The sequence below is a fragment of the Erinaceus europaeus genome, chromosome 12 (assembly GCF_950295315.1).
Source record: "Erinaceus europaeus chromosome 12, mEriEur2.1, whole genome shotgun sequence".
In the NCBI taxonomy this organism is placed as follows: Eukaryota; Metazoa; Chordata; class Mammalia; order Eulipotyphla; family Erinaceidae; genus Erinaceus; species Erinaceus europaeus.
Genome location: NC_080173.1, coordinates 72,774,160 through 72,797,265, shown reverse-complemented (window position 1 = coordinate 72,797,265; position 23,106 = coordinate 72,774,160). Strand labels below are relative to the sequence as shown.

General features: G+C 39.3%; 1 protein-coding gene across 2 annotated transcripts in view; it reads right to left on the bottom strand.

Moving 5' to 3' along the window:
* MYO1D (myosin ID) overlaps positions 1-23,106 on the bottom strand; it is a 386,590-nt gene that overhangs the window by 345,820 nt on the left and 17,664 nt on the right. The window contains exon 2 of one of the 2 annotated variants that reach the window (XM_060203969.1): positions 706-833. The exons of the other annotated variant lie outside the window; for it this stretch is intronic. The gene's annotated coding sequence lies outside the window, so the exon portion shown is untranslated. The remainder of the gene's footprint in view (positions 1-705; positions 834-23,106) is intronic. 2 annotated transcript variants of the gene reach the window in all.

Here is a 23,106-nt window from a genome sequence, read left to right as displayed (position 1 = left end):
TTTTTTGTTACTTTTTGCTGGCTCAATACTTAAAAACCATATATTAAGTTTACAAATGAAGCTTTCATTTAAAACATTTTAAAGAGCTAATAAGTTTAAACAATATATGTAATATATTGTTATACACATGTACATATATATGTATGTATATATATATATATATATATATATATACACATATCATTTAACTTTTTTTTTTTTACTAGAGCACCACTCAGCTCTATTAGTGGTACCAAGAATCAAACCTGAGATCTCTTGTATGCAAATTCTGTGTGCTATCACCTTCCAATTATTCTAATTCAGCACCCCCCTCACCACTATAAATTTTTTTTAGAGATTCATGTCTTATAGAATAAAAAAATTAAATATTTCTCTTTCTTTAAGAGGGCAAAAAAAACCCAATATAAATTATATATATGTTATTAGAGTGGGAATCACATCATTCTTGTGATCATGGAAAGTTTTTTCTTTTTTAAAAGTTTTATTAGTGATTTAATAATGATTAACAAGATTGTAAGATAACAGAGTATGTATATAATTCCATACAGTTCCCACCACAATCCCCTCCACTGGAAATTTCCCTATTCTTAACCCTCTGAGAGTACGGACCAAAATTCTTTACAGGGCACAGAAGGTAGAAGGTCTGGCTTCTGTAATTGCTTCTCCTCTGGACATGGACATGGACATTGTTGCGTCAATCCATACCTTCAGCCTGTTTCTATCTTTCCCTAGTTGGGTAGGGCTCTAGAGAGGTGAAGTTCCAAGACACATTGGTGAGGTTGTTTGTCCAGGGAAGTCAGGATGAAATCATAGTAACATCTGCAACTTGGTGTCTGAAAGGTGGTGAGATATAAAGCAGGACAAATTGTTTAAAAATTAGGAACCCAAAAGCAGGAATAGAGCAGATGAAATTGGGGGTCTTTGTGTGGGAAGAAGCTACGAAATCCATAACTTCAGTAATTTTTGCCTGAGCCTGATAGCTGACATGCAGGTTTACTAAAAATACCATCTGGGAAGATGGTTTCAGAGTTTAGAACAGGACTAGAGAGCTGTATTACGGTAGAGAGAAGACCCCAAACATGAGGAAAGTATATAAATAGAATTAACTGCTTACCCCTTTAATTCATTCTTTTTTTTTTTTTCCTCTAGGGTTATTGCTGGGCTCGGTGCCTGCACCATGAACCCACTGCTCCTGGAAGCCATTTTTCCCCCTTTTTGTTGCCCTAGTTGTTGCAGCCTCGTTGCGGTTATTATTGCCACTGTTTACGTTGCTTTGTTGTTGGATAGGACAGAGAGAAATGGAGAGAGGAGGGGAAGACAGAGAGAGAGGGGAGAGAAAGATAGACACCTGCAGACCTGCTTCACCGCCCGTGAAGCGACTCCCCTGCAGGTGGGGAGCCGGGGGCTCGAACCGGGATCCTTATGCCGGTCCCTGTGCTTTGCGCCACGTGCGCTTAACCCACTGCGCCACCGCCCGACTCCCAATTCATTCTTATAGAAGTGATGGTGAGTAAGATAAGGCTAGCCATCATCTGTTAAAGAGCAGCTGACATTATGGTAATTCTTTGGCACAGATTTATAGAAACATTTTGTCTTAAAGTCCATTAGTATGTCATATTCCTGAGTATATTTTTCTTAGTAGAAATTGCCCTCTTTTTTCCCTGCTAGTTAGCAAGTCATGTATATTAACCACAGTATAGGTTTTCAAATATAAAAAGGGAAAAATATCCCCTTGGGTTTATTCTGCTGCTTGCTTATTACCATTCAGTAGGAAAACATGTGCAAAATATTAAGCAGATTTAATATTAGAGCTTTGATTGATTCAAGGTCACTCCTAGTGAATTTCTCAGCTAGAATGACTTATTTTTCTCTCTAGTTTTATTACTGATTATTATACCTTCTTACCACTGGATTTTTTTTTTTTTTTTTACCTTTCAAGGTATCATCTTTGTTGTCCTATCATACTTACTTAATGACAAGAAGAAAAAAAAAGAGTTGTTACTGGGGTTTCACCTCTGAAACTGGAAATTTCTTTTTTTTTAATAATCTTTTATTAAATAATGATTGACAAGATTGTGGTATAAGAGGGGTATAATTCCATATAATTCCCAACACCAGAGTTCCATATTGCCTCCCCTCCATTGGAAGTTTCCCTATTCTTTATCGATCAGGAGTACAGACCAAAATTCTATTATGAGTCAAGGTCCAAAATGGTAGCCTTTAACCACATGAGGCTATTAAGTCACTAGAATGTGATTAGTAAAACTGATAAACGGAATTTTAGATATTACATATTCAAATAAGACTAACTGATAACCTTTGTGTGGCTTTGGTCTTGACCTCTGAAAAGGTCAAAAAGTCCAACACATATTTCTACATCACCTCAAGCATTGCCCAATGTCTATATAAATCATGTGATAGCACATATTTTTTTATCTGACCAACCTAACATTAAGAGAGTTATCAATTTGAACAAAGTGTATCATTCAGATTTACTGTTACAGTTCATCTATAGGTTAAGTATCTAAGTGTATAGAAAAAAAGCAAATTGTTTACATTGTGCTGAAATTATGTCACCTGAAAATAAAAAAATATATTCTTACAAAAATAAACTAGAGTAATTAATGCTGACTATACTAACAACTAGCGCTATATACAAAAAATTTTAAAATTTCCAATTATTACATAAAAAAGGGAAACTGACAATACTAAGAAAGAAGGTCCCTAAGTAAACTTTGGGTGAAGAAAAAAAATGCATATCTGCAAAGACTCTGGTTCAAACCCAAGGTCACCAACTGCAGGGAAGAAGCTCTATAAGCAAAGAAACAAGGCTATACGCAGGTGGCGCAAAGCGCGGGGACCAGAGTAAGGATCCTGGTTCAAGCCCTGGCTCCCCACCTGCAGGGGAGTCGCTTCCCAGGCGGTGAAGCAGGTCTGCAGGTGTCTATCTTTCTCTCCCCTTCTCTGTCTTCCCCTCCTCTCTCTATTTCTCTCTGTCCTATCCAACGACAACATCAACGACAATAACTACAACAACAGAATAGCAAGGACAACAAAAGGGAAAATAAATAATAATAAAAAAATTAAAAAAAAAAAAAAAAAGAAACAAGGCTATAGGTTCTAGAAACCCTACAGGTGTCTCTCTTTTTCTTTCCCTATTTCTTTCTCCTTTTTCAATTTTTCTGTCTTATCAAGTAAAAAAAGAAAGAAAGAAAAAACAGCAGCTGGGACCAGTAGATTTGTAATGCAGGCAACAAGCTCCAGTGACAAGACTGGTGAGAGAAAACAAAAATAAAACATATCCTTTTGAAACTAAAATGTTTATAAAAATTGAAAAAATCAAGACAGAATTAGACATTAGATGACAGTATAATATTGATCTTTGTATAACCCTTTAACTATGGCACTGAGTCCATACTTCTTTTACGAAAACAACAACAACAACAACAAAAAACCCTTAATCTGGGTATTTTCCATATCTTGTGGGAATAAACTGGAAGCAGAATGTTACCTTTGTCAAATGTTTATAGAGTGAAAGATCAGTACAGAAAATGGATGTGCAATTTTCAATGGAACAAACATGTTAAGGTTCCCACTGACTTTAGAATCATAACCATATGCTGCTCTGTTCACATACTGTAGAAAATAAGTATATAGCTTAACGAGAGCTGAATTGCTGACCTTAAGGTAAAAGATGGTGGCCACTTGTCATCTTTCCTCAGCTGAAAACAAGGTGCAGAACATACTTTGAAACTCTCTCACCAAGAACTTAACACAAAATGTTCTAATGGGTCAAAACAGCTATCACATGTTCGAAAGATGACCTGGGCGAGGGAAGCTTAATATTGTACTTACATACAACAGTACATTTATGCTAAGACTTACTAAAGACTAATAACTGCTTGCTTGCACAGAAAACAATTCAACTGTTGAATAAAGTATTAGTCGATGAACAATAAAGTACAAGTATCTCTTACATGATTCTGATATAGTCACCTATCTTCTGTTTCACAAAAGATGCCAAAATAATAAATGCAATGAAAGCAATCAATGAAAAAAGTGTCTCTGTTCATGTCTATTAAAACTGTTATATCGTTTCAGATTAAATGTACTAACAACAGATGAGTGGCTGAGAAAGCTGTGGTATATACACACAATGGAATACTATGCAGAAATCAAGAACAATGAACCCACCTTCTCCTACCCATCTTGGACAGAGCTAGAAGGAATTATGTTAAGTGAACTAAGTCAGAAAGAAAAAGATGAGTATGGGATGATCCCACTCATCAACAGAAGTTGACTAAGAAGATCTGAAAGGGAAACTAAAAGCAGGACCTGATCAAATTGTAAGTAGGGCACCAAAGTAAAAACCCAGTGGTGAGGGGTAGACATGCAGCTTCCTGGGCCAGTGGGGGGTGGGAGTGGGCGGGAGGGATGGGTCACAGTCCTTTGGTGGTGGGAATGGTGTTTATGTACACTCCTAGCAAAATGTAGACATATAAATCAGTAGTTAATTAATATGAGAGGGGGAAAATCAATTGTATGTCTCAAAGTTTCTCAAAACACAAACTGAATCTTTTTAATATATAGGCTGTGTATTTGATATGCGGACTCTCTCAAAAGCCTAGACCAAGTAGATTAGAAGCATCCAATAGCACAGCTATATACAAGATACTGGATACTGTACAGCAAACCCTAACAAAAGGACTTTTCAAAGTTAACCCAATTATCAAATAATGTGATGATAACATTAACTATCGATTGTCTTTTTGAACCCTAAGACAGCAGGAACCTCACATCTCCACTATAGAGCCCCTACTTCCCCCAGTCCTGGAACCCTTGGATAGGGCCCACTTTCCCGTATGCATCTCCCAATCCAAACCAAATAATATTGCATCCGCCGATCACAACCTAACCAATGCAACGATTGCCACCTCAAAATGCTTCACCTCAGACTGTGTCTAGAGACTTCACGTGTGGAATGACAACCCTTCAGCTTCATTACTCGGGTGAGACCTTTCCTTTTATAGTACACTCTAATTTCATCTCAGGTGGTTCACTTTTCTAACAAAGTCCCATAACCTAGATATACACCAGTTTCTGTGAGAGAGAGCTTATGTTCACACGTACCCATAAACTACTGCAAAATATATAACTGAAAGCAGAAGTACACTAGAGTTTGCAGTGAGTACCTCCCTAACACTTCCTCTCCACTATTCCAAGCTTGGGATCCATGATTGCTCAACAAATTGTTTGGCTTCGTATGTTAACTCTCTTTTCAATCACCAGGTTCCAGATGCCACCAGGATGCTGGCCAGGCTTCCCTGGATTGAAGACCCCACCAATGTGTCCTGGAGCTCAGCTTCCCCAGAGACTCACCCTACTAGGGAAAGAGAGAGGCAGACTGGGAGTATGGACCGACCAGTCAACGCCCATGTTCAGCGGGGAAGCAATTACAGAAACCAGACCTTCTACCTTCTGCAACCCTCAATGACCCTGGGTCCATGCTCCCAGAGGGCTAGAGAATGGGAAAGCTATCATGGGAGGGGGTGGGTTATGGAGATTGGGTGGTGGGAATTGTGTGGAGTTGTACCCCTCCTACCTTATGTTTTTGTTCATTAATCCTTTCTTAAATAAAAAATTTTAAAAAAAAGAGGCAAGAAAAATTGCTAGGTTAGGAAAATTGCTATGAAGGGCATTATTGGCGACAAAGAGCAAAGTCCAAATATGGACTTTGATACTAGATAATTATCTAATCCATGGTAAAATTTTTCTTCTGATAACTATACTATGGTGATATGAGAGCCTGTTCATACATACTGAAGTATTAGAGGCTTGATGTCTGCATTTACTCTCAGATACTGTGTGCCGGTTTTGTTTTGTTTTTAATTGTCATCTTTTTATTTATTGGATAGGGACAGCCAGAAATCAAAAGGAAAGGGGATGTTAGAGAGGGAGAGAGACACCTGCAGCCCTGCTTCACCACTCACAAAGCTTTCCCTCTGCAGGTGGGAACCAGGCGCTCGCATCCGGGTCCTTGCATATTGTAATACATGCGCTCAACCAGGTGCGCCACCACACGGCCCCTGTGTGCATGTGTTTGTGATAAAGTGAGCATCAAACAACTGGTCAATCTGAGTAAAAAGTATATAGAAGTTCTTGGAATTTTGGAAAAATTATTGTGTTGGAGCAAATAATTTATGGAAAGTTATAGATCTTTCTTTTTTACATTTCCCTATGAAAACAAGTTGTTCTGGGGGTACTCAAGTCCAGAATAGCAATGAAATGGAATGTTCTAGATATTGCAGTGGTTTTCACTTTGCTCAGAGTTACTGTACTATACTCTGTCCTTACCTGATAGTCATGCTAGATCGAGAATTGTAGATGTAGAGCAGAACATATTTTTTTTTACTTTTAATATCTTTTATCCCAACTATATAGGACATAACTAGAATGCAAATATCCCACAGCAACACAGAGAGTGGTCATTATTTCTAAAGTCTTTCTTTTTTATTATTATTTCTTTGTTGGGGGATTAATCTTTTATAGTCAACAGTAAAATACAACAGTTTGTATATGCATAACATTTCTCAGTTTTCCATATAACAATACAACCCCCACTAGGTCCTCTGTCATCCTTTTCCAGGACATGGACTCTCTCCCCCACCCCACCCTCCACCCCAGAGTCTTTTAATTTGGTGTAATACACCAACTCCAGTTCAGGTTCTACTTGTGTTTTCTCTTCTGATCTTGTTTTTAACTTCTGCCTGAAAGTGAGATCATCCCATATTCATCCTTCTGTTTCTGACTTATTTCACCTAACATGATTTCTTCAAGCTCCATCCAAGATGGATTCTTTTTTAGTTGTCTCTAATTTTTTCTCAATCTTGCTAATTCTGTCTTCAGCCTCATTTATTCTATTCTCTCTCCCCTCTACTGTTTTCTGGAGTTCATCTATTTTGTTACCCTGTTCTGATACTGTTTTAGCTTCTTCAGCTAGTTGTATTCTTAGCTCAGCTATTTCATCTTTCAGCTAATAACCTTGAGATAATTAGTGCTTTCTCCCACAGTCTCATTTGTTGTTTCTGCATTTTCTTTTTGCCTCCAGGGTTACTGCTGGGGCTCAGTGCCTACACTACGAATCCACTGCTCCTGGAGGCTATTTTTCCCATTTTGTTGCCCTTGTTGTGCTTGTTGTCATAGCTACTGTTGTTGTTGGATAGGACAGAGAGAAATGGAGAGAGGAGGGGAAGATAGAGAGGGAGAGAAAGACACCTGCAGACCTGCTTCACCTCTTGCTAAGCGACCTCCTACAGAGGGCTCGAACCGAGATCCTTACGCCAGCCCTTGTGCTTTGTGCCATGTGCGGTTAACCCACTGAGCTACTGCCCAACTCTCTGTTTCTGCATTTCTAATGACAATTCTTTCAAACTCTTTACTCACTCCTGTGACTGTTTCCTTAACTAGTGTTTGGATGTTGACCTCATTATTCTGTGCTTCAACCTTTGTGGGGCTTTATGATGGACTCTTGTCCTGGTTCATTCCTTCAATATTTCTTCTTGTTGGTTTAACCATTCTATATAGTATGTTATGAGGTCCCTCTCTCAATACTTTTCAAATGCCTGATCACTCTTGCCTGGATTGACTTGTGTCTAAGTAAAGGTACTTAAAGAGTTCACAGTTGTGGAAATTGACAGTTGTTTCAGTATTATTTCAATCCCTGAGTTGGAACACAGTGGCTATTAAAGCCTCTTTTGTTCTTTTTCTTCCCTGTAGGCTATGGGAACCTGAGGGCTTTTAAACTATAAGTTGGCTTCTTAGCTTAATCACTGACTCCTGACCAAGAGATAAAGCAGGGTGGAACAGAAATAATCCAGAGGTTATGCAAAGACTCTCACATCCCAAGGATCCAAAGCTCCAGGCTCAATTCAGTTTCTCTGCCAAGCTGGGCAGCACTGCTGGTCCCTTTGAGTTTCTAAACAAGTCCCTTTTATAGTCTGTAGGTTCTGAGGCAATTATTCACCATGTTCTCATCAGAAGAATAATGTGGAAAGGCTCCCACTATAGAGCCCCACTGCTAGGCCACCAAGGTGTAGCTCTTCTCCTGAGTTTCCTGGTCAGTTCTCTGTTCCCAGATGTCAGCACAGGGCCTCCCTGTTGCTGCTCCTACCTCTGAGGGCAGTAGCAATGGAGACTCACAGTTGCATTTGGTGAGTCTTAGGGGATTTCTCTCCTCCCTTCAGCAGTCTTTTTGTTGGTAAAACAGACTGGAGGTGGTGCCTCAACTGGTAAACTGCTGGACTGTTACCAGCCACTCAATCTCTCCTTAGGCTCCTCCCTATCCATGAACCACACATATTTGCACTCACCGGTGATTTGGTGGGTTCCTGACCTGTCTTGTTGTGGTCCCAAGTGATCTCCTTTGGTATTCTTCCAGAACACATTCTTACTCAGTGCACTATCAACCACTGACTACTTTTACCTTAACGGTCCAGTTTATATCTAACTATAGTATTCTGAACTAGTATGGTATGATAAGTAGCTGCCTCAATAAGTACAAGAGTCCCAAGTCTCATTTTTGTTTCTACGAATATGTACATTAAGAGAACAGTCCTATAATCGAAGAGGCTCCGGGATTATCATTTCAAAGACAATGTCAAGTTCCCTTGCATTTCTATGTACCAATGCAAAATCAAACATATACTACAAAGAAAGAGAAATGTATGGTTGGAAATAAACATTACAGTGTTAAGACTCATACACTTGGAACAAGCAGTCCCTTAAAAAATCAAGTTTGCTCATCTTACAGCTGTAAAAACATGCTTGAAGTTTGAATTGTGGAGTTCCATGTAGTTTCTACAGTTTAAACCAAAAAAACACAGAAGGAAATACACTTTACTATCATGACATGTCATCCACAAATTATATGTCTAACCCTTGAGCTTATTTTAGAAACACTCCTTACTAATTTGCCTGTGTTTTTGAATAGACAAGTAATATGTTTTCAATCATGAAAGGTTACAGGGAAATTTTTGTGGTAAAAACTGGCCATCAACTGGTATAAAAATCATCAGTCTTGCTACAATTTTTTGGGAAATAGCATTTTTTTTCATCATTGTCAAGCAGCTTTCAAACCAACTAATAGCTACTGTTCCCAAGAATAGTTGTTTACATCCATTGAAAGCTAATGTAATTCAAAGCCATGTAATAAGGGGGAAAAAGAATAATAAATTGGATAGAGAAATTTTTTCACTATGAGCTTTTTCTCATGATTATTTACTGACATGTAAGTTGATAATTGCCCATCCTCCACACAAATTAGCCCTAAGCTATTTAATATTATTACTGTTTGTTAACCATTTGTACAGCAATATCAAAGACCACAATCATTTCATTTTGAGAAAAAAACTATGTTTAATTTTATTATTAAAAGGATGTTTGTTTCTTCTTCTGAGCTCTGGTTCTTGGTGGTACTGGGGATTGAACCTGGGACCTTAGAACCTCAGACATGAAAGCTTTTTATATAACTATTATGTTATCTCCCCAGCATGGTGTATGGTTTGACCTGCTAATGCCCATGTCCAGCGGAGAGGCAGTTAAAGAAGCCAGAACTCCCACCTTCTGCACCCCATAAAGAAATTTAGTTCATTCTCCCAGAGGGATAAATGATAGGGGAAGATAACCAGAGGGCTCTGTACCCCCATTCCAAAGTGTTTGTCACCAGGAATCTTGTTTTTATACCAGCAATGAAAGGAAAGCAAGGCTGGGAAACAATAGAGGAAGTCAAGGACTGTTTCTCTTATCTGAGAGAGGAGAGTAAAAAAGGAAAAGACACCAGAAAGTAGTAGTAGTGTAGGAATGACTTAGAAAGAAAGGAAAGGGAGGACCATTGAAAAAATGGAGGGAAAATATACATACACATAGGTATAGATAGATAATTATAGTATCAGCTCGTATTGGTGACCTTGGGAGAACTACTACAGTTTCCAGTGGAGAGGATGGGACACAGTGCTCTGGTGGTGGAAATGGTGTGGAATTATAGCTCAATTATAATTTTGTAAATCAATAATAAATAATTAATAAAAATGCCCCTTGGGAGTTGGGTGGTAGCGCAGCAGGTTAAGCACACGTGGCACAAAGCGCAAGGACCAGCGTAAAGATCCCAGTTCGAGCCTCCCGGCTCCCCACCTGCAGAGGAGTTGCTTCACAGGCAGTGAAGCAGGTCTGCAGGTGTCTGTCTTTCTCTCCCCCTCTCTGTCTTCCCCTCCTCTCTCCATTTCTCTCTGTCCTATCCAACAACAACAACAACAATAAAACAACAAGGGCAACAAAAGGGAATAAATAATTAAAAATGCTCCTCAAAAGGCATAATACCAAGCAATTCCACCGCTACATCAACTCTGCAACCCTCTCAAAATTGGAGTAAGCAACATGCACTTCACCCATTCCTCAGCTCATTTAATCTGGCTAGCAAACTACCATTACACCAACACTTCTAGGCACCAAGCATAGGACCATAGGGTCCATCTTTCACTTATGTGACTTTGTTTCAACATTTACTATTGCCAACACTTCTTTCTCCATTAGTTCTCTGTTCTATTATAAATCATTATACTGTTAGTTACTGGCTGATGTGTTTCTTTTATTGATTCTTCCTCCAGTAAGATCCTGAACTGTCATAACTCTGTTAGTAGGAGTGAACTGATATGACTACTCTGAAAAACACTTATCTAAAAGATTTATTTATTTATTATCCGACATAATAAGAGAGAACACTGCTAAGCTCTGGTATATAAACTTATGGCCTCTGGGGTATCAGGCATACAAGTTGGTGCTCTAACAGGCTGCACTAGTTCCCAGCCCTAATTTGAAAATGTGTTAATAAAATGCTAAGTTTTAAATTTACTCACATATTTTAACCAACCTATTCTACCTTTAGAAACAATTCTAGGGAAATACTGCAATATTAGAAAACAAGAAGAAATAAATCTTGCACCAAACCATTAAATGCATTGCTATTTATAATTTTAATTAGATGATAGCAGTCTTGGACTTCAATAAAATGATAATGTTAAGAGGGAAAACATGATGTAAACCTGTCTATACAGTGCTGTCTCAACTGTGCAGAATATATACGCATAGGGAAAAGTCTAGGGGAAAATGCTCCAAATGTTAACAGTGATTTTCTTGAGGAATAAGAACTGAGCTGTGAGTGAATCATACTATCCTTATATATTTCTGTACTTTCCAAGTTTTCCACAAGGGTCCTTTATACAATTATATATACAGACAAAAAGCACGAGAAATAAATTTAATGACCACCAAAGCTTGTCTGAAAGGCGATGTTTGCTTTTACTTCCTCTACACACTCTCAATTATTTATTTATGATTGCAGAGAGAAAAATTGAGAGGGGAGAGGGAGACAGAAAAGGAGAGAGACAGAGAGACACCTGCAGCTCTACTTCCCCACTTGTGAAGCTTTCCCTCTGTAGGTGGGGACCAAGAGCTTGAACCCAGGTCCTTATGCACTGTAGTGTGTGTGCTTAACCAGGTACACCACCACCTGGACCCCACACTGTCTAGTATGTGATCTCATGTGCTTCAGAAGCCAAACACAATCACAAGATGACTTTTGTAAATTAGTGTTTAATATTGATTTACAAAGTGACAAGGATAATAGGGGTATAATTCCATAATGTTCCCACCACCAGAGTTCTGTGTCCTCATCCCCTACACTGGAAACATGGGTTGACTTTATAACTATAACTGTCTCTCTACATATTATTTGTCCCTTTTTTTCCTACATTCCTGCCTTCACTTTCTAAGTTACATCCACATCTATTACTACTTCTGAGTGTCTTTTTTTTTTTTTTTTTCCTCTTCTCTCTTATAAGGGAAACAGTGCACGGCTTCCTCTGGTGTTTTCTAGATTCACTTCTCTTTCTGTGATAGTACAAAAACAAGGTTCCATGGTCTAGGAGGCGGCACAGTGGATAAAGTGTTGGATTCTCAAGCATGAGGTCCTGAGTTTGATCCCTGGCAGCATTCATACCAGAGTGATAATTGGTTCTCTTCTCCTACTCCCCCTACATCATAAACAAACAAACAAATAAATAAATAATTTTTTAAAAAAGGGATTCCTGGTGACAAATGTTTTGGGTCTTGTTGGAATTGGGATTCAGAACCCTTTGGTCTTCTTCCCCTACCCTTTATCCCTCTGTGAGTACGTGCCAAAGTTCTTTTGGGGGAGTAGAAAGTGGGAGTTCTGGCTTCTGTAATTACTTCTCTGCTGGACATGGAAGTTGGCAGGTAGATCCATTCCTCCAGCCTGTTTCTTTTCTTGCTTGCTTGCTTTTTAAAATTTTTTATTAGTGATTAACAAAATCATAAGATAACAGGAATACAAATCTTTTTTTTTTTTTTTTTTTTTTTTGCCTCCAGGGTTATTGCTGGGGCTTGGTGCTTGTACTACAAATCCACTGCTTCTAATGGCCAAATTTTCATTTTTTTTTTACAGGATAGAGAAATTAAGAGAGAAGGAGAAAACAGAGTTAGACACCTGCAGAACTGCTTCACTGCTTGTGAAGTGTCCCCAATGTAGGTGGGTAGCCAGGAGCTCAAACCAGGATCCCTTCCCCGGGTCCTTGCACTTTGTACTATGTGCACTTAACCTGGTTTACCACCCCCCCCCCCCAATGGGGGATAAAACTTCATACAGTTCCCACCACCAGAGCTCCATGTCCCATCAATTCCACTGGAAACTTCCCTACTTTTTATCCCTCTGGGAGTATGAACCAAAATTCTTTATGGGATGCAGAATGTGGAAGGTCTGGCTTCTGTAATCGCTTCTCTGCTGGACATGGATGTTGGCAGGTTGATCCACACCCCCAGCCTGTTTCTATCTTTCTGTGTTTCTATCTTAGGGCTCTAGAGAGGTGAGGTTCTAGACACACTGACAAGGTCATCAACCAGATGACACGTTACATTTATTTGCTTTTGTTTTTACCAGAGCACTGTTCAGCTCTGGTTTATGGTGATGCTGGGGATTGAACCTAGGCACTGAGAGCCTCAGGCATGAAAGTCATTGGCATAATCATAAAGGAAATAGTGCAGATGATTCTTATACCCATGACCCTGGTACTTGTCACTCTTCTAGGCTTCAGAACTGTGCTTCCATATGATTTCTAGACAGTGCGATCTCTCACAAGAAACATAGTCTCAATTTATTTTAGCATCCATCCAAATCCTTCCCCAATCTAGGTAAACAGCACCACCACTCCATTCAACCAGGTTTACCATCACCCAGCCTCCATTGCATTGTTGTCTTAAGAGCCATCTCCCTTACATCATCATCATTATTATTATTATTATTATTATTATTATAGAGAGACAGAGAGATTTTGAGAGTATCTATTTTGGGTAGCTAGGTGAGTCAGACTTTTGCTCTATGAATAGCAAATCAAATACCAAGGTCAATCACTTCTACGTCACACATATGAAAACTATGCCCCCTTCTTCCTCCTACCTCCTCACTCGTTTCACCTACATACTTCTGACTATCTCCTAATTGATCTTCCCACCCCCAACTTCAGTCATGTGATAATTTATTCTCTCTACCCCTATTTCCACATCACTTTCTTTTTTTTTAATTTCTTATTACCTTTATTTATTGGGTAGACACAGCCAGAAATTGAGAGGAGAGGAGGAGATAGAGAGGGAGAGAGACAGAGAAACAGCTACAGCCCTGCTTTACCACTCACAAAGTTCTCCCCCTACAGGTGGCAAGCCGGGGCTCGAACCTGGGTCCTTGTGCACTGTAACCAAGTGCATAACCACCCAGCCCCCAACAGTCATTTTCCTTTTCAAATCATTTCCCCCATTTAAAGCCCTTCAATGGTCCCTCATTATAATATAGTAAAATAATCCTGAGCATGGGACTCCATAATTATTCTTATTCTCTCCATGTTGGCTTATTATCTTGCTCTGTATCCTATAGTTCAGATGTTTCCTTGAGAAAGTTTTTTTCTTCTTCTTTTAATCATTCCTGGGGCTTCACCACTTTGGACCAACTTTTTCAAAGAGGAACACAGAGAGAAAGGGTAAGACAGTACAGTATCAAGTTGTCTCACCACCACCACCACCACCACCACCACCACCACCACCACCACCACCACCCTCTCCCTTTGCAGTGGGGACCAGGCTTAAACCTTAGTCTCATACACAACAAAGCAGGCACCTTCCCAGGTAAACTCTTTTGCCTGCCCTTGGAAAGCTTCCTTCTAACCCCTACCTCAACCTTGAAATAGATGGGCCCTTTTTCTGAATCCCTGGGGCGAGTCATTCACAGCACAAATCATGCTGCTGCAATTAACTCCACATCTGTCTCTTCCTCTATTTCTGGGTCAAATGGGTGTGCAATAGATTCTATTCATGCCTGCATCTGTAAAGCATAGCATGTAATTGGTAAATAGTTGAATGTGCTAAGTGTTTAAACAGATGAGTTGGTTCACAACCCAAAATAAGTACTGGATGGATTAATAAGCGAGGGACTTCATACAACTAAAGCAATGCTCCAAGAGTGAATAAAGGCAAAATAGTAAATTTAGCTAATCATGAAACAAATAATGACTTCATTATTATGAAATATGGTGTCTGCCTTTTGCTTACATCACTATCACTAACTTACAGTGATGTAGAAAATTTTAAATACGTAAGAATCTTCCCCCAATTTTTCTTTTTCTCTTTCAGAGGCACACATTTGAAAATCACATTTCGGGAGCGGGGTGGTAGTGCAGCATGTTAAGCGCAGGTGGTGCAAAGCGCAAGGACTGGAGTAAAGATCCCAGTTCTAGCCCCCAGCTCCCCACCTGCAGGGAAGTCTCTTCACAGGCGGTGAAGCAGGTCTGTAGGTATCTGTCTTTCTCTCCCCTTCTGTCTTCCCCTCCTCTCTCCATTTCTCTCTGCCCTGTCCAACAATGACAACATCAATAACAACGACAAGGGCAACAAAAGGGAATAAATAAATGTTTTTTTAAAAAAAGAAAAAAGAGAAAATCACATTTCAGGAACTAGGTAGTATGCACACGCTAAGGGCATGCATTACTATGCTGAGGACCCAGGTTCAAGCTCCCACTCCCTATCTGCAGGGGGAAGCTTCACGAGCGGTGAAGCAGGTCTGTAGGAGTCTTTCTCCCTATCTCCCCCTTCTCTCTCAATCTCTCTCTGTCCTACTTTCCTATATTAAAAAAAGGATAAAGGAAAGAATGATGGATTTGTAGTGACAGCACCGAGCCCCAGCAATAACCCTAGTAGTAATAAAGTAAATAAATATTTTAAAATCACATTTCATACTTTTTGATTTTAGATGTAGATACAAATTATTACATTTTTTTTCCTAACAGTAGAAAATAGTCAGGAGTCAGGTCGTAGCGCAGCGGGTTAAGCGCAGGTGGCACAAAGCACAAGGACTAGCGCAAGGATCCTGGTTCAAGCCCCCAGCTCTCCACCTGCAGAGGAGTAGCTTTACAAGTGGTGAACCAGGTCAGCAGGTGTCTGTCTTTCTCTCCCTTTCTCTGTCTTCCCCTCCTCTCTCCATTTCTTTCTGTCCTATCCAATAACAATGACATCAATAACTACAACAATGAAACAACAAGGGCAACAAAAGGGAATAAATATTTTTTAAAAAGTTAAAAAAATAGTCAAGTACTCTTTTGATTAGCAATATAAACAACTAGAAGTATAATGATCAGTCCAAACTAAAGAAAGATAAAATTTCCTATTCACATCATGGAGAATTTCTTTTCCCTTCACTCCAAAAACATGAAATAAGTAACCTCTAAGAATTTCAACTTATTTTCAGAATTAACATGAAGATCTAACTCATGTGAGAGATTATAAGGAAATACAAATGGATCCTAGCAAAATAGAGACTTTTAGAAAATTGTGAAATCCTCAAAAATAGATCTCTTCATTGCTTAACTATTAAAAATTTGTTGAAAGTGAGTCATAGTCCACCAAAACCAGTCAAATTCCCTCTGAAATAAGCCTGAATCTGAAGAAGTTCATATATCTATAGAAGTGACCATCAGTTTCCCCCTGGTGGGGAAATGATTGACAACGCTAGTTGCAAACAGCACATAATTCAAAAATAATTCTTGTTTCACTTTAGGACACACAATATACTTTATGCAGTGGTGAAAGATTTGATTCTACTTGACAAGCTAATACTAGAGCTAGCTTGTTCACCCTACACAAAAATCAACCAAGCTACTTGGGCAGAACCTGGGTTTAAAAAATTCTGAAAATGTGCAATTTTTGAAGGCATCTGAGACCCAAAATGAAATCAGAAGGCAACCTAAAGAAATGTAATAAAAGCATAGGGTTAAAGTTTGACTAGGCACAATTAAGTCTGTAAAGTCACAAACATGGCAACAGAATAACAAGTTAATTGGAGTCAGGGGGCTGGGATACCTTGCTGGGTATGAGTACACTGGCTGCATATACACAATTACAGTGAGCAGCTGGACTGAGCCCTATCAGATACAAACACATGATACAAATGTGTCTATCCTGCATGTGAATGTCACCTTACACACATGGCATATCTGGTAGTGGTCGTTCCCATGGAAGCAAATCCACTGAAGTCATGCAATACCTTCCACTGATATTAACAGAATTCCAGCTTAGCCCTAACTACAATGAGTTTTATGACACCATTCATAAAGTCAAAGGACTTCCACCACCTTTCTTTTTTTAAAAAAATATTTTATTTATTTATTTTCCCTTTTTTGTTGCCCTTGTTGTTTTTATCATTGTTGTGGTTATTGTTGTTGTTATTGATGTTGTTGTTGCCAGATAGGACAGAGAGAAATGGAGAAAGGGGAGGAAGACAGAGATGAGGAAAGAAAGATAGAAACCTGCAGACCTGCTTCACCGCTTGTGAAGCGACCCCCCTGCAGGTGGGGAGCCAGGCACTTGAACCGGGATCCTTAAGCTGGTCCTTGAGTTTTGCACCATGTGCGCTTAACCTGCTGTGCTACAGCCAGACCCCCCAACTTTCTTTTTTTAATTGGGATTAATGGCTTACAGCAAATTTGCTGGTACATGAGTAAAATTTCTCATCTCACCATGATAGGTCTCTGCAAAACACTCTCACCCCCAGCTTAGGTCTCCAAGTACCATCATGTACTAAAGGAGCCCAGAGATCTCCCACCCCAACCCTCACCCTCTCCTTCCTCCTCAGAGTCCTTTGCTTTGGTGTAATACCTCACCAACAGTCCAGGTTTTACTTTGCGTTTCCCCTTCCTGTTTTTGTTTAGGTTCTGCCCATGTGTGAGATCATCCCATGTTCATCTTTCTCTTTCTGGTTTATCTCAGCACCTCAGATTACAACTAACCATCAAGAACTGAACCTAGACGCTTACACATGCAAAGCAGGTGCTCTGCACACTTCTTCCCAGGCTTTTTATTATTATTATGCTGTTTCTCCTAATATGTCCTGGAAGACTCTTGGTTGTCTTTTTTTTAAATTTTTATTTATAAAAAGGAAACACTGACAAAAACCATAGGATAAGAGGAGTACAACTCCACACAATTCCCACCACTAGAATTCTGTATGCCATCTCCTCCTGATAGCTTTCCTATTCTTTATCCCTCTGGAAGTGTGGACCCAGGGTCGTTATGGGGTGCAGAAGGTGGAAGGTCTGGCTTCTGTAATTGCTTCCCCATTGAACATGGGCATTGACAGGTTGATCCATACTCCCAGCCTTCCTTTCTCTTTCCCTAGTAGAGTGGGGTTCTGGGGAAGAGAGGCTCCTGGACACATTGGTGGGGTCATCTGCCCAGGGAAGTCCAGTTGGCATCATATTAGCATCTGGAACCTGATGGCTGAAGAAAGAGTTAACATATATAGCCAAAAAAATTGTTGACTAATCATGAACCTAAAGGCTGGAAAAGTTCATATGAAGAGTTGGGGGGTCTCCATTCTGTAGGCCTATTTTAGTTGTATTCCAAAGAGCCCATGACTATACTAGTTTTGATTTTTTTTTTTCCCCCTAAGCCTGACATCTGATATGCAAGTGGATCTAAGTTATTGTCTGGGGAGATGATGTCATGGCTGGAAAAAGAACCAGAAAGCTGGATCAGGGAAGAGAGTAGCTCCCAAATATTGGAAAAGTGTATAAATATTGTTGACTGTAAACCCCATTGATTTGATCTTTTTAAACACACCTTACTACAGTACAGACACACAAGCATGCACAACCTGTAGATGCACAGCCTACTGGATAACCCAATGAACAAACCTATGCGACATTCCTATGTGAAGAAGACCTACCCATAGTCCAAGATGCCCTTTCTAACCACTGTTCCCTCTCTAGTCTCCAAAAATAATCACCATCCTGATTTCTTACACCATAGCCTTAGTGTTGCTTATTTTTCAATGTTATATAGACAGAAGCATAGAGTCTGTATTATTTTGTATCAGACCTCTTTTGCTCAGTGTTAAGTTAGTGTGGCACTAACTCATGCTGGCATGTGTTGCTATAGTTCATTCATTTTTGTTGTTAGCTAGTAATTCCACTATATGAATACAATTTGTTTTTCCATCCCACTACTGACGGAAAGTTGTGTTCTTCCTAGGTTTTGCCTCTAAAGGCATTTTAACATCTAAACTAAAGCATTGAGGAGGGCATTGGAGACGTGAGTTAAATGAGGGATTCGAGGTAGATAACAGGTACAGTAGATTGAAGAGTGAGGAGGGGCTGAAGAACTAGGAATAGTGATAACAGTGGGTGTGATAGGCTTTCAAAACCTTTGTTCTAAAGGAAAGGAGATAATCAGCTTTTAAAGCAGAGACTGAGAAAAGCAGTTAAAGAACTGCTAATGACTACAAGGCAAAGCTGAGAGGGAAAGTAGAATAAGTACAGAGAGGTATTTAGAGATAAATAATCTCTTAGATACAGGGATAGCTAGTCAAGCAGTCACCTGACAAATAAAGAAAGCTGGACAAATCACATACTCTATGCGCATAAATTCATATATCTGTATAGCAGTGAGATGGCCTCAAGGCTTCTTTCTATCATTAAAGCTTTGTTAGGGACCTTATGACTCAGAATCCTATTGCCTAAAACATAGAAACAAAGGGGGGGAAGCCCCCTCCCAATCAATAGCCTCTTAGTCATTATCAGAAGTGATTTATTTCACATCAACAAAAGACAGTTCTTGGGCTACCTACTCCAAGAAACAGCTTTCCTATATTACAGATGAAGAGGAATTATTATTTGTGTTCACTATCACTGCAGGAAAAGTGTAGATAGGGATTGCCAAGTCTGTCATCCACTCACCAACTTGACAAAAACAAATATTCAAAACCACCAGCAAATCTGGGGAATTCTGCCAGCTAAACTAGAAGAAGGCCCACATACTTCAAAAATATGCTGTCACCCTACAGTGACTGAAAGATGTGCGAAGCGCTTCAGTCACTCCCTAGTATACTGTAAAGCCTGAATCCGACATTTCCTAATGGCCTTTGCACAGTGTGCACTGACTAGTGCTCCATTATCACCTGCCCGTCCCACCCTGCCTGGACACGCCAGTCTCACTGAATCTTCTTCAGTTTCGGGTTGATCTATCTGCCTGTCAACATGCCCCTCTTCCTCCTAAATTTATACACTTCTCGGGAGCTCTTTCAAATACAGAAAGAGAAACAGAGAGCAGAAGAGAAAGAGACCACTGCACCAAAGTTTCTCTCAGTGTGTGGGGAGCTGGACTTGAACCTGGGTCATGCACATGACAAAGCAGACAGCCTCCCAGGTGAGCTATTTTGCTGGCTGAAGATTGTATCTCATATAAGCAGCAAGATTCCATAACTTAAAATATATGCATTTGTATTCTACAAAAGACTATAAGGGAATGCATCATAGTATTTTCAAAGATAGAAGACTTCATGATAAAAAAAAAAAAGACAATATATAGTATCTAATAATGGACAAGCATAATTATAGGGTGGAAGAACAGAAAACTTTTAAGGTACAGAATAAAATGGGGGGAGATGGCAGCATACCGTGTTAAGGGCACATAATACGAAGTGTAAGGGTCCCAGTTCGAGCCCCCGGCTCCCCACCAGCAGGGAGGTCACTTCACAAGCTGTGAGGCAGATCTGCAGGTGTCTGTCTTTCTCTATCCCTCTTTACCTTCCCCTCCTCTCTCAATTTTTCTCTGTCCTATCCAAAAAATTGAGCAGTGGATTCACAGTGCAGGCACCGAGCCCCAGAGATAACCCTGGAGGCAAAAAAAAAAAAAAAAAAGAAGAAGAAGAAAATGTGTGGGGCCAGCACATGACTCACCCAGTAGACAACATCTTACTGTGTCTAAGGACCTGTGTTCAACATGGACCACGACATGGCAGCATCTATAGGTGTTGTGGTGTCCCCTCTCCTCCTCCTCCCTCTCCCTCTCTAAATATATGTATCTATAGAAATTCAAGCCATAGCCTCAATAGTTTTTATGCTAACAATTACAATTAACTCAATATATTCTGGCCAATGAACAGTCTCAAGCATAACTAATCCAATAGCATCTATAATTCTAACAGCTGTAGCAATAAAACTAGGAATAGCCATATCTCTATATATTTTGTTTTTTAGCTACTATCTAGAGGAAGAAAAAAGGTGGGGAGAGCAGCAGAGTTGTGCAGACACAGTCCCTGTGATAATCCTGGTGACCAAAAAAAGTTTAAAAATGAATAAAGTGTGCTAACCAAATAACTGGATTGATTTAATAATCAGAACTAAGATGGCTGATTATCTGGAATGCTAATATACCAGTCAGCTCACTGCAGTGCCACTCCATTTAATTTCAAGAAAATACAACTAGTGAAAACCCAATTAGGCTGGGGTAGGGGAGCTGCCTAACCTGGCTGCACTTGAGAGTCATCTAGGATTTAATGAGGCTTAATACATCATAACCTTTAGGAGGCAGAGTCCCAGGAATCTATTTGGATTGTTTATTAAAATGGGTAATTCTGATACAAAGCCAAATTTGAGAACCACCAGCCTAGGGCAAACTGAGATTTAAAGGGGAGTTTGCTTTTGAGTGATGGTTTTAGATAAAGGCAGGGATGCAAACACTGACAGATTCTGCCTATAGCCACTGCTTACCACAAATCAACAAGCAACCACAGAGAGCACATGGTGTGAAAAAAACATTCATCATGTGTTGGTATGTTCAACCACACAAATAATTCAAATACCAAGGGCAACAAAAAAGTTTTGGAGGAACATCTTACCTGTGCAGACCTCAGTCTTGGACTGCACACCTCTCTGAGCAAACACACCAAAGCAATTAAATAAACACCTCTGGGCACAGAACATGCACCTCGAGACTCCTGCCCTCTGGCCGATAAACACCCTTAACAACCTCTTGGTCTCTACTAGAACATACTGACTCTGTTATATTCTTCTCTGTGACGTCATCCAAGAGAAACCTTAAGAGAATTCACAGGGATACACAGTGAAAGAAGCCACAGAAACTTATTCATATATTCTAATAATAAAATTAAATTATTTACATTTGGTATGGAACAAAACAAACATCTGAATAAATCACAAGGGCATGAAAACAATTGTTTATAACTATGCTCATAGGATCTGTGTCACCAAGTAAAAATTAAATTGCATGCTTTATCCTCTTATTTAAAGAAGCAGAAATGAAAGGACATTATTTAAATACTTCTAATGGGTTAACAATGCATAATCTATGACCCCATTTGATTGATGGGATTAAAAAACCTTGTAATGTGTGATCAGTCCCATTTCAAAATGAACATTACAAACCCACAAAACTAAAGTATGTTGTCATATAGTATCCAGTATCCAGTATCCAGTACAGTCCTGCTTAATTTTGAAATGTTTCCAGACAAATGAAGTAGTTCCTTGGCTTATTGCTTTATACTCGACTGCCACCTACTAAAATCACTTTGGTTAAAATATTTTTAACTTGTGGTCTGGGAGGTGGTGCAATGGATAAAGCATTGGATTCTCAAGTATGAGGTCCCGAGTTCAATCCCCAGCAGCACATGTACCAGAGTGTTATCTGGTTCTTTCTCTCTCTCCTCCTATCTTTCTCATTAGTAAATAAATAAAATATTAAAAAATATATTTTTAACTTGGGGTGTATGTGATTGTTTGCAAGAATAAAAGTCATCTCAAAAACAATCCTCTAGAACAGTGACTCTCAAATTGTTTTCTCAATATGCTAACATATCTTCCCAAACAAAAAAATTCCTGGGAAACCTTCACATGTAGGAGCAAAGCTATTCTGCTTAAAACAGAAAATTAAAAATTTCTCTCCTGGACCTGGCATCCAGAGCTGTGATTTCAGCACCTCTAATGGCCTGAGATACCACAAAATATGGATTTTATTTTATTTTTTTAATATTTTATTTTATTTATTTATTCCCTTTTGTTGCCCTTGTTGTTTTAAAATATGGATTTTAAAGACTTATTTATCTACTTATTTACTAACACAAGCGGGCAAAAAAAAAAAAAAAAAAAAGGAACCAGAGCATCACTCCAACATACGTGACACCAGGGACTGAGCTCAGGATCTCACGCATGCAAGTCCAGCACTCTACACACTGCAAATCTCCAGGAATGGTGACATGTGGACCTTACAAAGCACAGATCCCAACAAGCTTTGGTAACCTGCTACCATTAAGTAGCAAATTAATTTTGGATAACTCTAAAGTTGATCATGCTTCACTTGACTTTATCTAAATTTTAGGTTGGCTAAAGTTTACTATGAGAATCCCTGATAATGAGGTTGAATTAGCACAATTCTGCCATGTTCGCCTATATTTTCTAAGAACACTGGTCAGGGAAGTGACTGGATTTGTGGTATAAAAGCTAGCTCCTGGGGGCTCAGTGGTGATATAGCTGGCTGAGCGCACACATTATAATGCACAAGGACCCAGGTTCAAGCCCTGTACTTCACATGAAGGGAGGAAGCTTTATAAGCAGTGCTGCAACTATATCTTTCTCTCTCCTCTATTTACCCTTCTCAATTTCTCTGTCTCTATTCAAAGCAAATAAACAAATATAAAAAAAT